Source organism: Balaenoptera ricei, chromosome 13, assembly GCF_028023285.1.
Source record: "Balaenoptera ricei isolate mBalRic1 chromosome 13, mBalRic1.hap2, whole genome shotgun sequence".
NCBI lineage: Eukaryota > Metazoa > Chordata > Mammalia > Artiodactyla > Balaenopteridae > Balaenoptera > Balaenoptera ricei.
The window spans coordinates 79,834,730-79,848,751 of record NC_082651.1 but is presented as its reverse complement, the minus strand read 5'-3'; the positions used below and the strand labels follow the sequence as shown (position 1 = coordinate 79,848,751).

The 14,022-nt window shown below is 46.8% G+C and overlaps 1 protein-coding gene across 1 annotated transcript in view; it reads right to left on the bottom strand.

Moving 5' to 3' along the window:
• The window catches only part of ALK (ALK receptor tyrosine kinase), a 739,286-nt gene that overhangs the window by 73,501 nt on the left and 651,763 nt on the right, over positions 1-14,022 (bottom strand). The window lies entirely within an intron of this gene.

Genomic DNA, 14,022 nt, shown 5'->3' with positions numbered 1-14,022 from the left:
CCTGAGAACTTAAAAACCCTCTCCCACCTTTCAGAAAGTCAATCCAGCATGACCTTGCAGAAGCATGCACAGTCTCTGGTGTGGATGTTAAAATATCAAGAGAGACAACCCATGCCCATCAATTGGTGACTGGATAAACCACATATGCGGTGGCCATACAATGGAATGCTACTCCCCAATACAAAAGAATGGGCATGGTTATAGGCTATAAAATGGATAGACCTCAAAAACATTACACTAAGTTAAAGAAGCCAGACAGTAATTAAAGACCTCATGACACTATTCATCTACAGTTTTCCATTTATATGAAACGTATAGAAGAGGCAAATCTAAAGAGATTGAAAGCAGATTAGCGGTTGCCTGGGAATGGGAACAGTATTGACTGTAAACCAACACAAGGGTTCTTTTTGGGGGGACGAAAACATTCTGCAACTGGATTGTGGTGTTCTTTGCACAACTCTGTACATTTGCTAAAAGTCATTGATGTGTACACTTAAAACAGGTGAATTGATGGTATGCAAATTATAGTTCAAAAATGCTGGTAAAACGAAAGGGGAGAGGGAACTCAGACAATAGAGTTGGCAGTGTGGGGTAGCAAGAGCAGAAAACAGAAGTGTTGGCAGGAGTGGGAGGCTGACGGCGTGCAGAAGGCGGGGCGAAGAGGGCAGAGCAGACACAGGAAACAGCCTTAGCAGAGGGAGGCAAGGCACAGAGGAAAGAAACCTGAGGAGAAGGAATGTTTGCTTATGATTTGCAGTGAGGGCAGCAAAGCTTTATAGTCAGTGAGTGAACTGCCACAGAGGCCGGAAGCCCCCATCGCGCCCGTGAGCCGATGACCTCTGATCCACACGTAGAAGGGTTAAACGCTGGGACCAGAGAAGAAATACTGCCTCTTGTGGGGGAAAGACTTGAAAACAAAATCAAACTTTTATCTAAATAGTGTGTTTGTGATCAATTATTCTTAACCAAGCTACTCAGTAAATCCGTCTATGCCTTTACCTGTCTTATGAAATCTGGTCAATCACAAATAATCCTTCTTATTTGAAAGTCACAATTAGGGGGCCCAAACCTGGTTTGATTCTGAAGAGGAAATGCCTGAATCTGCTGTACTCACGCCAGCCTCACTGGTGCCTTCAGGCCACATTCCCCATGATGGGGCCCACGTGCCTCCATTAGGATAGACCGGTAAAGAGGGCTGGTGGTTGGTTGGGCTTGGCAAGAAGAGTGCCCAGTGGAGAATCCCCAAATCCTGTTCTGGGCTGGATGACTGTGCATGAGGGGTCGAACCCACCCAATTTGTCCAGCCAGCTGTTGGCACCTGGCACATGCCTCTGAGACGCATCTTTCATTATGACTTTGATAAGCACCCACTGAAAGGATTTTCGTTTCACGTACACCTCTCATGTATGTGTATTGGGTCCTACTTCAGACCTATAAGGGATTCTAAAAGAAATCAGACAAGATGCTGCATTCAAGTTGCTTGCTGACCAGTGGAGAGACAAAGGGTGTCTATGTCAGTGTAGAATCAGTTAGAAGGAGGTGGATACCCCATGAGAGGTGCAGGTAAGATGCTCTGAGAGCTCAGAGGAAGGAAGACTTCCACCAGGCTGCGGAGATGGGAGCACTTCACAGAGGAGGTGGTCTTCAGGTTGGTTCTGAAGGAAGGAAAGGACTCAAAGATGTGGACGTGGGGATGGAGAGCAGTGAGGAGAGGGTGTCTCCAGGAGAGGAGCTGGAGTGGGGGACGGGTCAGAGCAGGACAGGGCCCCTCCAGCTCCAGTGCGAGGGGTGTGGAAGGAGGTGAAGATGGTGAGAGGCCCATGTGTCTCACACACCTGCACTGGGTTTCTCCATAAGTCTTGGCGAGGTCAGAGGTGTGGTTTTCCTGGATCTCCACAGGGGACATGGTCTACAGATGAACTCCTAGCCAGAGCCTGTGTAACCCCCAGACACAGCCAGACCTGGGATTCTCAAGGGGCCAACAAGCGCCCTAATATTGCCGTCTCGTTCTCTTTACAGCAGTTGCCAGGGTTAGGGAGATACTGCTCCCAGGCAGCAAGAAAACAGGTACTTAGAGCTACTTGGAGAGGGTGACTAGAAAGAATCACGTTCCCTGGTGGAACATCAGGGAGGCAAATCTGCCCGACGCTCCTGCACGGCAGTGGGTAAGGGGCCCTCCGTCCGCCTTTCCAATTCTCCACTCAGGCTCATCATCTCCTAGACTGTCCTCCATAGGCCAAGGGGCCAGGCCAGGCACCGATTTCGGTGCTGAGCTGCATCATGGGAATACTTTCCAGGAGGGCCTGGGGATCGTGAGCAAGTAAGTTACACCTGTGAGCCTGTTGAGCATGGGGGAGAGGGCCGAAACCCCTGTTTCCCCCTAATTGATCTCTTCCCCTAAATGGATGTCTCCCCTTCCCTCTCTGCTCTCCCTGCCCCTCTCTTGCCTTCCTTCTCATTACTGAGAGATTAGAGCTGCAAAGTTTTCAACCAGCCACTGGGCCTCTTAGCATGGATGGCATGATGCAAGCTGGTGCTGGAATGGTTTCTAAATAGAAGAGTTTCTAAAGTGCTCTGCAAGGCAATGGCAGTGGCAGCTGCTGTTTCAAAGAATTTGATTGACACTGGGAATTGCACATATTTTGAGTCAGGAACACTCATAACAATCAGGGAAGACTCAGTCAGATGCCAAATCAGATGTAAACACGTGATGCTGCCTCTGTCCACCCAGGAGGCCACGCTGCCAACCCTCCCCCAAATGCTCCAGAGTCCGGAGGCTGCAGGGAGGGGACACGTGGGACAAAGGTGGGTCACGCTGGGAAGCGGGGGGTGGGGCAGGGGTGAAGCAGAGGCAGTTGGGGAGTGGGGTCTGGGCATGGTGGGGCAGGGAGGGAACAGAAGACCCAACCTAGGAGCTTCTTTTCTGCGGAAGCACTAGCCAAGAGACCAGGCGGCGATCAGGGCCGCCCAGATCCAGCCTTCTCTACTTTGGATGGTACCTCGTAGAGTATCTTTGCCTGAACCTCAGGTGAAGAAGGTTTTGCTCGTGGCTCTGCTTGCCCTCTCCTGGCTGGAGATGGGTGAGACTTCGTCAAGGCTCTCAGAGTCTTTCCGACCTAAGTGCAGACACCAAGTCACTCTCCAGAGTCAGCCACGGCTTCAGGTCTTGGGTCTTAGCACATACCAGGAGGACTGCTCTGGGACTGAGGGAAATTACCAGCACATACCAGGAGGACTGCTCTGGGTCTGAGAGAAAACAAGGTCCACGCCACATTACTGCTACGATGGCAGGGGCCAGGGGGTTCTAACAAGTGCACAGGTTACTCTGCGGCCCCAAAGCCTCAGCTCTGTGTGGGGAAAGGAAGCAGAGCCTCAGGGCCGGCAGAGCCTCTCTCCCCCTCTCTGTGGGCAGCCTGGTCAGGGAGAAGGAAAAGCCAGTTCTCTGGAGCTTGTCCAGCTCCCTTACTGAGCTGTGTCACTTCAGAGCGTGGCAGCTGAGACCCCTCCGTCTGGCCCTCAGCCGTGGGGGTTTCACTCCCTGCCCCTCCACAGTTCACACCTGCTCAGGTCTTTCTCTTTCTCCAAAGAAGACACTTTTGATTGCCTGGGTGGTTGTTGCTTTCTCCCTCTTTTCCAGGCAGTGAGGTTGGGAGCTTGTTGCTAACACAGACTTGGCTAGAGATCTTGGCTGGAGCCTGGCTTTGTATAAAGAACAGCCCCCCGACTCTGTCTCGTTTAGCTTTACAGAGAGGCCTGTTGAGAGCTGACCCAGGGGGGTTCTGTGAGCTGGCCGTTGGGGCAGAGGGCCGGGGTAGAGGGGCGGCCTTGGCATCAGGTGCCGCCCAGAACCACGGGGCAGATGTCTGCACGGGAGGTGCGGAGGCAGCCCACGTACAGCTCAGAAACGCACAATCTCGTTCAGGCAACAGACTGTTAATGGACAGTGGCTATAATGCCTTACTTGCCACCTTGCCAGCCTTAGGGATTGACAAACCTAATTAAGTTCACTTAATGATTTTAAATAGCTGACAAAAAGGTGTGTGTCTGAATGTGGACTGAGGGACTAGGAAGGCTTTGGAGAGAGAGAAGAAAGAACGGCCGGGCTGGGTAACAGGCATTTAATGGATAGGCACCGCGGCTTGGATTCCTCTGTCGACCATTCAGCGGGCTTGGAAGGTGGGAGTGTTCCACATCCCTTTCTGCAGCTGGGGCTCTCTGGGCTCTGGCTGCTTAGGATAGGGCTGGCAGATACTGCTGAGGAAACACGCTTTCTCCAAGTTCTCACTGTGCAGTTGATTTGCTCCACAAAAGGCTTCTAAAATGGACTGTCGCAAAGCTCCGGTCACTGTATGCATTTCTATTAGAATAATGTGATGACAAAGCCCTGCTGCATCCATCCTATTATCTGTGTAATTGACTTCAGTTACCAGTGGAAGAAGAGGGGCTGATGGCCAGCCTTGGGTGCCTGGGACCAGCCTTGGCTGGGATCAATGTGGCCAGGGCCAGGCACGTGTGCCCTGATGCTAGGAGTCTTTGGCTCCGGCACGGTAGAGTAGGGGTGGGCTGGACATTCTAGGCCACACTCAGCAGTTGGGAACCCCCCGCTTCCCCGGCAGTCCCACTCACAGAGTAATTTACCATCTCCTGATGCGGTCTCCCCTCTGGGCATAATGACATCAAGAACAGAGAGGGGAAGTCAATACAGAGTGATTCCAGGGCTGCCAAGGGCCACAGAGATCTTTCACAGTGAATCTGGCTTCTGTGAGGGAGAGCGTTGGGGTAAAATAGGGGAGAAAATGAATCTTCAGTCCGGCTGAGCAAGCATGGAGAACTCTTCAACTTTCTCAGTCCCAGCCTTCCAGGCACTGGCTGTCTCTGCTCATTCCGGTGGCTGACTCTTAAGGATCTGGTGCCCACATTTGCTCTAGCATGCCTCCTATCGGAAAGGCCCACCACAATGATGTTCTGCCAGACTGCAGAGCGGGGAGAAGTCCTTCTCTAGCAAGTTCCCATTTTGCTCTTTCATTCTCTCATTCTGTGTCCCATATATTGAGCTATCCCTGGGCCTCAGGCTTTCAGGGGAAAGGTGAAAGGGAAATCTTGCTTCGTGGAGCCCTGGCCCATCGGGAGGTATCTGTGCACAAAAATACCTGCCCCACAGGCTCGAGTGTGTCAAGTGCCCCAAGGGAGGAGAATTAATGCACTTTCCCCAGGGAGAGGTGGAGAGAGAGAGAGAGAGAGAGAGAGCGCATGAGAGCGAGCTTCTTGGGCTGGATGTCCCCTTCTGAGTTACTGAGGCTAGATTATCTCTGGGGGCACCAGCATAAGAAGAGAGCTGAAGAAGGAAGGGCAGGGACCTCCTGGGAGCATCATCTGACTTGCCAGGTCACACAGGGAGACAGTAGCAGAGGGAAGATGGGAACTCAGGCCTCTTGCTTCCCAGGCCACTTTTTTCGCCATCCCTTGCAGAGCCATCCAAATTCTTTAATCTCGCTTAGCCTCTTATGTCCTCCATACTACTGGTGAAGTACAACCAGCCCCTAAGAGCCAGAAAGCGCCTGTACCCACTCATCTCAGAAAGACTGGGACACCTGCTCCACCTTTCTCAGGACACACAGACATTTCCAACACTAGCCTTATCCTCTACCCACTGCTGCCATGCTGGCCTGTGGCTTGGAGGGCTCAGATGGTGCCAGAGATGGCGGCCCTCCCCATGGAGAGGAGATCCAGGGAAAGGGTGGTTGCTGGTTCCCTTCTCCCTGACACAAATATCTTTATGAGGGTGAATTAGCAGCCTTCTCTGAGGGGTGGAAGCGGAGTCTCAAAAGGTAAAGTGGGGTGAAGAATGGGCTGTATACTTGGTGGGACCCTGGGCAAGTCACTGAAACTTGTCAGGTGCACCTATGGTTTTTTAAAATCTATGTAATATGAGTATTTTCATATTGGAAGCCCTTCTTCAGTATGGGAGATTCTAGTTTGTTGTTCCTGTTTTCTATTATTTCTTATTAGAAATCTGTACTTCCTCGGGCAGTATTATAAATTACATATCTCCTCCTCTGCCTTCAAGCAAAGATTATTTGAGCACCTTCTATGAGTCAGGCACTGTGTCTGTAGCTGGGAGTATAGAGATGTCTAAGACATGGAACTTGACCTTGAGGAATACGGACAGACTTGTAATTCATATTATTCTCTGACCATGAGATTTCTAAAGTCCCTATTGGTTCTGCCCCCATAGAGCTAGAGTCTATACAACTTGAGAAAACATTGAATCTGGGCAGTGAGAGAAGTCAAGGAAGACTTTGAAGAACTGAATGCGTAGAAAAGAATGGTAGTGCTGTGGACAGGAGAATCACTCAGGTGTGAGGTGTGGGGTTGGTAGCCAGGTTGAAGGTGTGGGTGGGAAGTCAATCAGGCAGCTGGAAATCCAGCTGCTTTGCTTCAAATATCAGCAGCCCAGGTATCTCCTCAATTCCAGACTTTGTGCCTGGGAAGAGAAGGGGCTGAGAACACAGGGTTACATTTTCAGAGGCACTAAGAGTTAAGAAAAATGTATGCATCTGTTGACTTGTAAACTGAGCTGTGGATATTACCAAGAAAATCTCAAGCAGATCTGAACATCCTGTTATTCTAAAGGGCTTCACTTATTGCTGTTTTGAGCAACTACTTCTTAAACCAGCCTCACAGGCCGGATCTGTCTCACTGTTTTGCACTCTTGATTGTGGAAATGCAGCAATCAAAAGCAAAAACTTGTTCCAAACATCACAGTAAATCAATGTTAGAAATGGGATTTAAAGCTCAGAGTTGCTAATCTACTCCTTGCTCCAATGATCTGGGATGTTTTCTGAGAAAGAAACAAGGCCAGATCCTTCCAGAGTTATGAATGTTTGATTTGTATATGTCAATGCCTGGTTGCACACTGCATTGCTAAGATCCCAGCCACTCTCTCCCTCTTCTCAGAGGCCTGACCCAAGCCTGTCCCAGGCTGATGGTGCCATTTGGTAGGCAGCTCCTCCTCCAGCTCCCCTTCTCCCTTTCTGAGCTCCACTCTGAGGCTCAGATAATTTCATGTTTGGTCCCTCACAAGAGCCTCCAACAGTACTCAATCTCAGTTTCCCATCCTCCATCCCATCGCTTTGCTCATGGCTCTCTATTCCCCACAGCCCAGAGTCCAAAATACTTCACCTAATATCCACAGCCACCCTCTCCAAGGAGATTGCTCAGGATTCTCTGACATAGCCTACTTAGCTATTCTTGAACGCACACAAAACATTCCTGTCTCGAAGCCTCTGCTTATCCTGATGGTCTTCTCTGGAATGCCCTTGTCCCTTTCCCATTTCCCTCAAGACCTAAATTTTCCTCAAGGCCCAGCTAATAATAAGCCCATTTTCTCCACGCAGGCTGCCCTGACACATGGGGGTCACTGCACCGTCTGAACACTGGCCATGCTCTGTCGGACCCAGCACAACGCTCTGTGTGTTGCTGTTTGCCTCTCAATGTGGATGCTCTGTGTCCCCCACAGCATGCAGGTCCTGTGACCCGGCAGAAGCTGAGTCACACACCCCTTTCCATCCTCTGCGCTCGATGGGGGCTTAATATAGGTTCGCTAACAATGTGACAGCCAATGACACTTCCCCAGGCACTTGATTCCCTGTCTTGTCCACAAGACATCTGGATCTGACACTTTATGCCAGTGACTTCCAAATGTGGTCGACCCTCACAGTCACTTAGGAAACTTAAAAAAAATTTATTCTTGGGCCCAGTATGTGATCTACTAAGTCAGAATCTCTGTGTATCTCTGTGTAATGCAGGGCCTAGGACTCTGAATTAAAGCAAGTTTTCTAGGTGATCATAATGTTCAGCCAATTTTGTAAACCATTGTCCTATGCTGTCCTGCTAGTTTAAAGCCTTTTCAAAATACCTTTTCCTGTTTATTTGTTTAATTTTTTGTTTGTTTTTAGAAAGGAAAAATTTAGTGAGAGAAATTCTCACTAAAAGTGAGAAAGTGAGGTTTCGCTCCAACATAAAATTTGGGGAATGAAACATTCATACCTTAGAATAGATCCTGGAATTGATTTCAGCCTTGAATTATGAAGGTTCTTGGAGAAGACTGATCAATGCTCAGAGTAGCTACATAAGGAATCAGTATTCTCAAGTGACACTCTAATAGATGCCAGAGATGGGGGCCGTATTCCTTGGCTTATCCCATCACACAACACGTATATATATATATTTTTTCATCAAACCTATTTCCCTTTTTTCTGGGCACAGAGCTAGGCTACATTCCCCAGCATCTGTTGCAGTTAGTTATGGCTAGGTGACGGAGTTGTAGCCAATGGAAAGTGAGCTGAAGTGATGACTCATGAACATCTTCCTATGCAAGAGTCCTCCAGTGCTCTTTCCTCATTGGTTGTCTGAAGGCAAAGGATTTCAAAACTGGAGAAAAGGGTGAAGCCACAGAGAGAAGGAGCCAGGATCTCTGAATGACCACATGGAAGGCTACTTGCCAATTGGCACATTCATTTTGGATTTCACATGAGTAAGAAATACATTTTTTGTACAGCCTGAGGATTGGAGGTTTAATGTTACTCTGGGTAGTGTTACCACAACTACCATATCATGTAGCACAAGCCTAGTTACTCAAGTGTGTTCAACGCACCTGACGTGGTTGGGTTGACAACTAACCCACTCCTGGAGGTGGGGTGATGGGTAAAGTTAGCCCTTGGCTGGCTGCAGGTCTCTGAGCACAGCTTCTCTCACAGCTGCTGGACTAGGGACAGGCCTGGGGGAGGCAGAATGGGTCTTAAGGAGGGAGGTCTAGAGCGCTGGGACACTAGTTCCTGCCTCCCTCTGGGAAGGTAAGGACAGCAAGGCCAAGTTGCTTGTGAAAATCCTTGAGCTTTATGGGTTTCGTCAGTGCAATTCACCCTGCTTGGCCTAACATTGCGCTGGAGCCCGTCATTTATCTTCTCTCAGTTCAGCCCGATGTTAATAAGCATGTTGAGGTCCTCGGCCCCTGTGGCTTCAGGAAGGGACAGATGTGCTGCCACAGCTGGCTAGGGGCGGGGAGCACCTTTTGTCTTCTCCACCGCCTGTGAGGAGGGCCCTGGAAGGGCTGGGTTCTCACTGTGGATATGGACTCAGGGCAACCAGACTCACGTCGTTGAGAAGGGCAGCTGCCATTCTGGGCAAGCAGAGCCTTGAGATCTTCCCTGCCCTTCTGCCCCCACCTCTGGTTTTGGAGCCTGTGGGGCTGCTCCTGAGTGAGTCTCTATTGTTAGGAATGAACGAACAAATGCAGGCCCACACCGGGCAACAGTCATCGCTCTCTGCTTCTGTTGGCAATGGCTTATGTGGCAGAGGGAGAACCCCAACTGGCCACCAGAGAGAAGCCTGCTTGGAAGTGAGGAGCCCCAACAGCTGTGGCTTTATTGGGGCTCACACTGTTCTTGCTTTTGGTACCTCCCCATCCCCGGCCCTTACTGCCCTGTGATGCAACAGACTGGTTTTCCTGAAGGCCTCTCCTAATAGACAACATTCCTAGAGGGCTGGGCTGTATTGTTGTCTAGGTAAGCCCAGCACCTGGCATTCTTACTGGGTAGGCAGTAAGTGTTGGCTGGATAAATAGATACATAATACCTGGATGACCTTGGCGGTCAGTACCATTTCACGCCGGAGCATCTTCACAGGGTGCTCTCTGGTGAAGTGGAAGGAGATGGAAGCAGGAGCTCTAAGGAGGAGCCTCTAGTTTAGCTGCCTGTAGGCCCTTGATTTAACCCCTTAGTTACTGAGAGGTGTGGGACAGAGCAGGCACCTCACGCTGTGAAGGAGTAAAGCACTGGGGAAGGGAGGTACATGGCTTCTGTGGGTGCAGAGAGCATCTCAGGGGAAGTTCAGCAGCTGCTGTGACAGTCGGAGCAGCCTGCCCATCAGAAGGGCAGCAGGCACTGGCTGAATGGGGGGGGGGGTTCCAGGGTGTGACATCCTCCCATAGGCATCTTCCTCCCTGGAGAAGGAGGGGTGGAGGCAAAGCAGTTACAAATGGAAAGTTTTGGAGAAGGGGAGGCAGGCAGTGGTGAAGAAAGCATGCGGGGCCTGACCCTCTGCTGGTTTCTCATGGGGACAGTGTGGCCTGAGTTTTCTGTGTCAGTCCTTATGGAAGTGAACTTTATTCTCTATTAAAGGTGATTCGTTAAATGTATAAGCAAATGTATTTATTTTTTATGCTTTTGTTAGACATGGAACATTAATACATCTGCAAGTAAAAGATGCCTATTGGAATGTATGCTCTAGTTTTGGAGTAGGGATAGTCAAAGGCATACTAGAGTGGTGACTTGAAAATGCACACGGGGAGGGGGCACAATGGCCTGGAAGGAAGAGGAGAGAATCTCCCTGGGCTGGTGATGCTGCCCCGCTGGGGGTGTGAGAGAAGGAAGGCAGGCAGGGTGGGGCTGGGCTGGGGGAGGTCTCTAGCAGGAGTTGGTGGTGGGGAATTAAGACAATGAATCTCAGGGGGTGGATGAAGCAAAGGAAACTAACTAAAAATGAGTAAGAGGTGTGGCCTAAAAAAATCCCCAAACCAAAATATTTTGTTAATTGTAATGGCTACTATATACCAAGTTTTCAACTATATGCCAAGCACTGTGCTTTCATTTCTTCACACATGTACATAGGAAGCGGACTAGCCTCAGGATCAAGGGAAAATTATTTCACCTCTTTAGACCTCAGTTTCCTCTTATAAAAAAGGGATTAATTATAGTATCTACCCCCAAGGGACTGTTTTAAGGATGAAATGAGATAATGCATTTTAAGTACTTGTTATAGTGACTGCCATGCAGTGAGGACTCAACAAATGCTAGCTGTAATCATCATCATTTATAACTTCCATGGCTCTACGAGGAAGCTGTGATTCAACTTACAAAACTAGGAATCAAACACAACTCTTTCAGGGGGGACTAGCCCTGCAAACTAAGGTTCATTGGAAATCTCTGGATCTCCACTTTGGATTTTCACTCACTGAGTAGAGTACTTCTCTACTCAGGTAAGAATAAGTAATGAAAATGTCCCTCTAATGCCCTTCTCAACACAGAAGATGCTACATAAAGAGAAAGTATTGTGTATATAAAACAGAGATTCTGTGAATGAGAAACAAGAATGGACTAGGAGAAAAATCTTGGCTCTGAGGAGTTTTTGGTCTAAGTACATGAAGCCATAACTCTCAGTCTAATTGATCCCATTTGAAAGATGCCTTTGTGAAACATACCACTTGTCATTAGGACCAAGGATGCAAAGGGAATAGAAATCTAAATATCTCCAGAGGGAACATTTTCTTCTTGTTAGACTGTGTGGCTAAAAGCCTCTATAGTGATAATCCTGGGGAATAGAGCCTACATATGTGTGATAAGTTATGTACGTTCTATTTGGCTGTACGATTGCAGTGATTTGTAGGGCATGGCTTGATTCATGGTGTTTCGAAATCCATCTCGTAATGAGTTGAACTTAGTATCTGCTTCTGCACTGTAAGCATGTCAAAGCTTAGGATGGTGTGGGAGGATTATGCTTAATTTACTAGGATATATAATTATAAAGAGGAAAACTAGGGTATGTCCCTGCTAGAGACTGACAATTAGAATAAAGGGAGAGAACTTGCGTTTTTCCATTTTGAGAAAAGGTAGAATTAATTCCAGCAGAAGGAGTGGCAGTTGAATGGCAGGGGGAGGGGGGGAAGCTGATGAAGTGGGGAGAGAATGGAGAAAACCAGTTATACGAGGGAGATATAAAGTAATGAGATAACTTTTAAGCACACATTAAGCCAGTATTTGAATTGGTGCTGTCTTTCAAAATTACCTTGAGAGACTACATTCCTGCAGCCTGTGGAACAAAAACCACATTCATAGAAAGATAGACAACATGAAAAGGCAGAGGGCTATGTACCAGATGAGGGAACAAGATAAAACCCCAGAAAAACAACTAAATGAAGTGGAGATAGGCAACCTTCCAGAAAAAGAATTCAGAATAATGATAGTGAAGATGATCCAGGACTTTGGAAAAAGAATGGAGGCAAAGATTGAGAAGATGCAAGAAATGTTTAACAAAGATCTAGAAGAATTAAAGAACAAACAAACAGAGAAACAGAGATACAATAACTGAAATGAAAAATACACTAGAAGGAATCAGTAGCAGAATAACTGAGGCAGAAGAATGGATAAGTGACCTGGAAGACAGAATGGTGGAATTCACTGCTGTGGAACAGAATAAAGAAAAAAGAATGAAAAGAAATGAAGACAGCCTAAGAGACCTCTGGGACAACATTAAATGTAACAACATTCGTATTATAGGGGTCCCAGAAGGAGAAGAGAAAGAGAAAGGACCCGAGAAAATATTTGAAGAGATTATAGTCAAAAACTTCCCTAACATGGGAAAGGAAATAGGCACCCAAGTCCAGGAAGCACAGAGAGTCCCATACAGGATAAATCCAAGGAGAAAAACACCGAGACACATAGTAATCAAATTGGCAAAAATTAAAGACAAAGAAAAATTATTGAAAGCAGCAAGGGAAAAATGACAAATAACATACAAGGGAACTCCCATAAGGTTAACAGAGCTGATTTCTCAGCAGAAACTCTACAAGCCAGAAGGGAGTGGCATGATATACTTAAAGTGATGAACGGGAAGAACCTACAACCAAGATTACTCTAGCCAGCAAGGATCACATTCACATTCGATGGAGAAATCAAATGCTTTACAGACAAGCAAAAGCTAAGAGAATTCAGCACCACCAAACCAGCTCTACAAAAAATGCTAAAAGGAATTTTCTAAGTGGGAAACACAAGAGAAGAAAAGGACCTACACAAACAGACTCAAAACAATTAAGAAAATGGTCATAGGAACATACATATCGATAATAACCTTAAATGTGAATGGATTAAATGCTCCAACCGAAAGACACAGGCTCACTGAATGGATACAAAAACAAGACCCATATATATGCTGTCTACAAGAGACCCACTTCAGACCTAGGGACACATACAGACTGAAAGTGAGGGGATGGAAAAAGATATTCCATGCAAATGGAAAACAAAAGAAAGCTGGAGTAGCAATACTCATATCAGATAAAATAGACTTTAAAATAAAGAATGTTACAAGAAATAAGGCAGGACACTACATAATGATCAAGGGATCAATCCAAGAAGAAGATATAACAATTATAAATACATATGCACCTAACATAGGAGCACCTCAATACATAAGGCAACTGCTAACAGCTATAAAAGAGGAAATTGACAGTAACACAATAATAGTGGGGGCCTTTAACACCTCACTTACACCAATGGACAGATCATCCAAAATGAAAATTAATAAGGAAACACAAGTTTTAAATAACACAATAGACCAGATAGATTTAATTGATATTTATGGGACATTCCATCCAAAAACAGCAGATTACACTTTCTTCTCAAGTGCGCATGGAACATTCTCCAGGATAGATCACATCTTGGGTCACAAATCAAGCCTCAGTAAATTTAAGAAAACTGAAATCATATCAAGCATCTTTTCTGACCACAACGCTACGAGATTAGAAATCAATTACAGGGAAAAAAACATAAAAAACACAAACACATGGAGGCTAAACAATACGTTACTAAATAACCAAGAGATCACTGAAGAAATCAAAGAGGAAATCAAAAAATACCTAGAGACAAATGACAATGAAAACACAACGACCCAAAACCTATGGGATGCAGGAAAAGCAGTTCTAAGAGGGAAGTTTATAGCTATACAAGCGTACCTAAAGAAACAAGAAAAATCTCAAGTAAACAATCTAACCTTACACCTAAAGGAACTAGAGAAAGAAAAATAAACAAAACCCAAAGTTAGCAGAAATCATAAAGATCAGAGCAGAAAGAAATGAAATAGAAACAAAGAAAACAATAGCAAAGATCAATAAAACTAAAAGCTGGTTCTTTGAGAAGATAAACAAAATTGATAAGCCATTAGCCAGACTCATCAAGAAAAAGAGGGAGA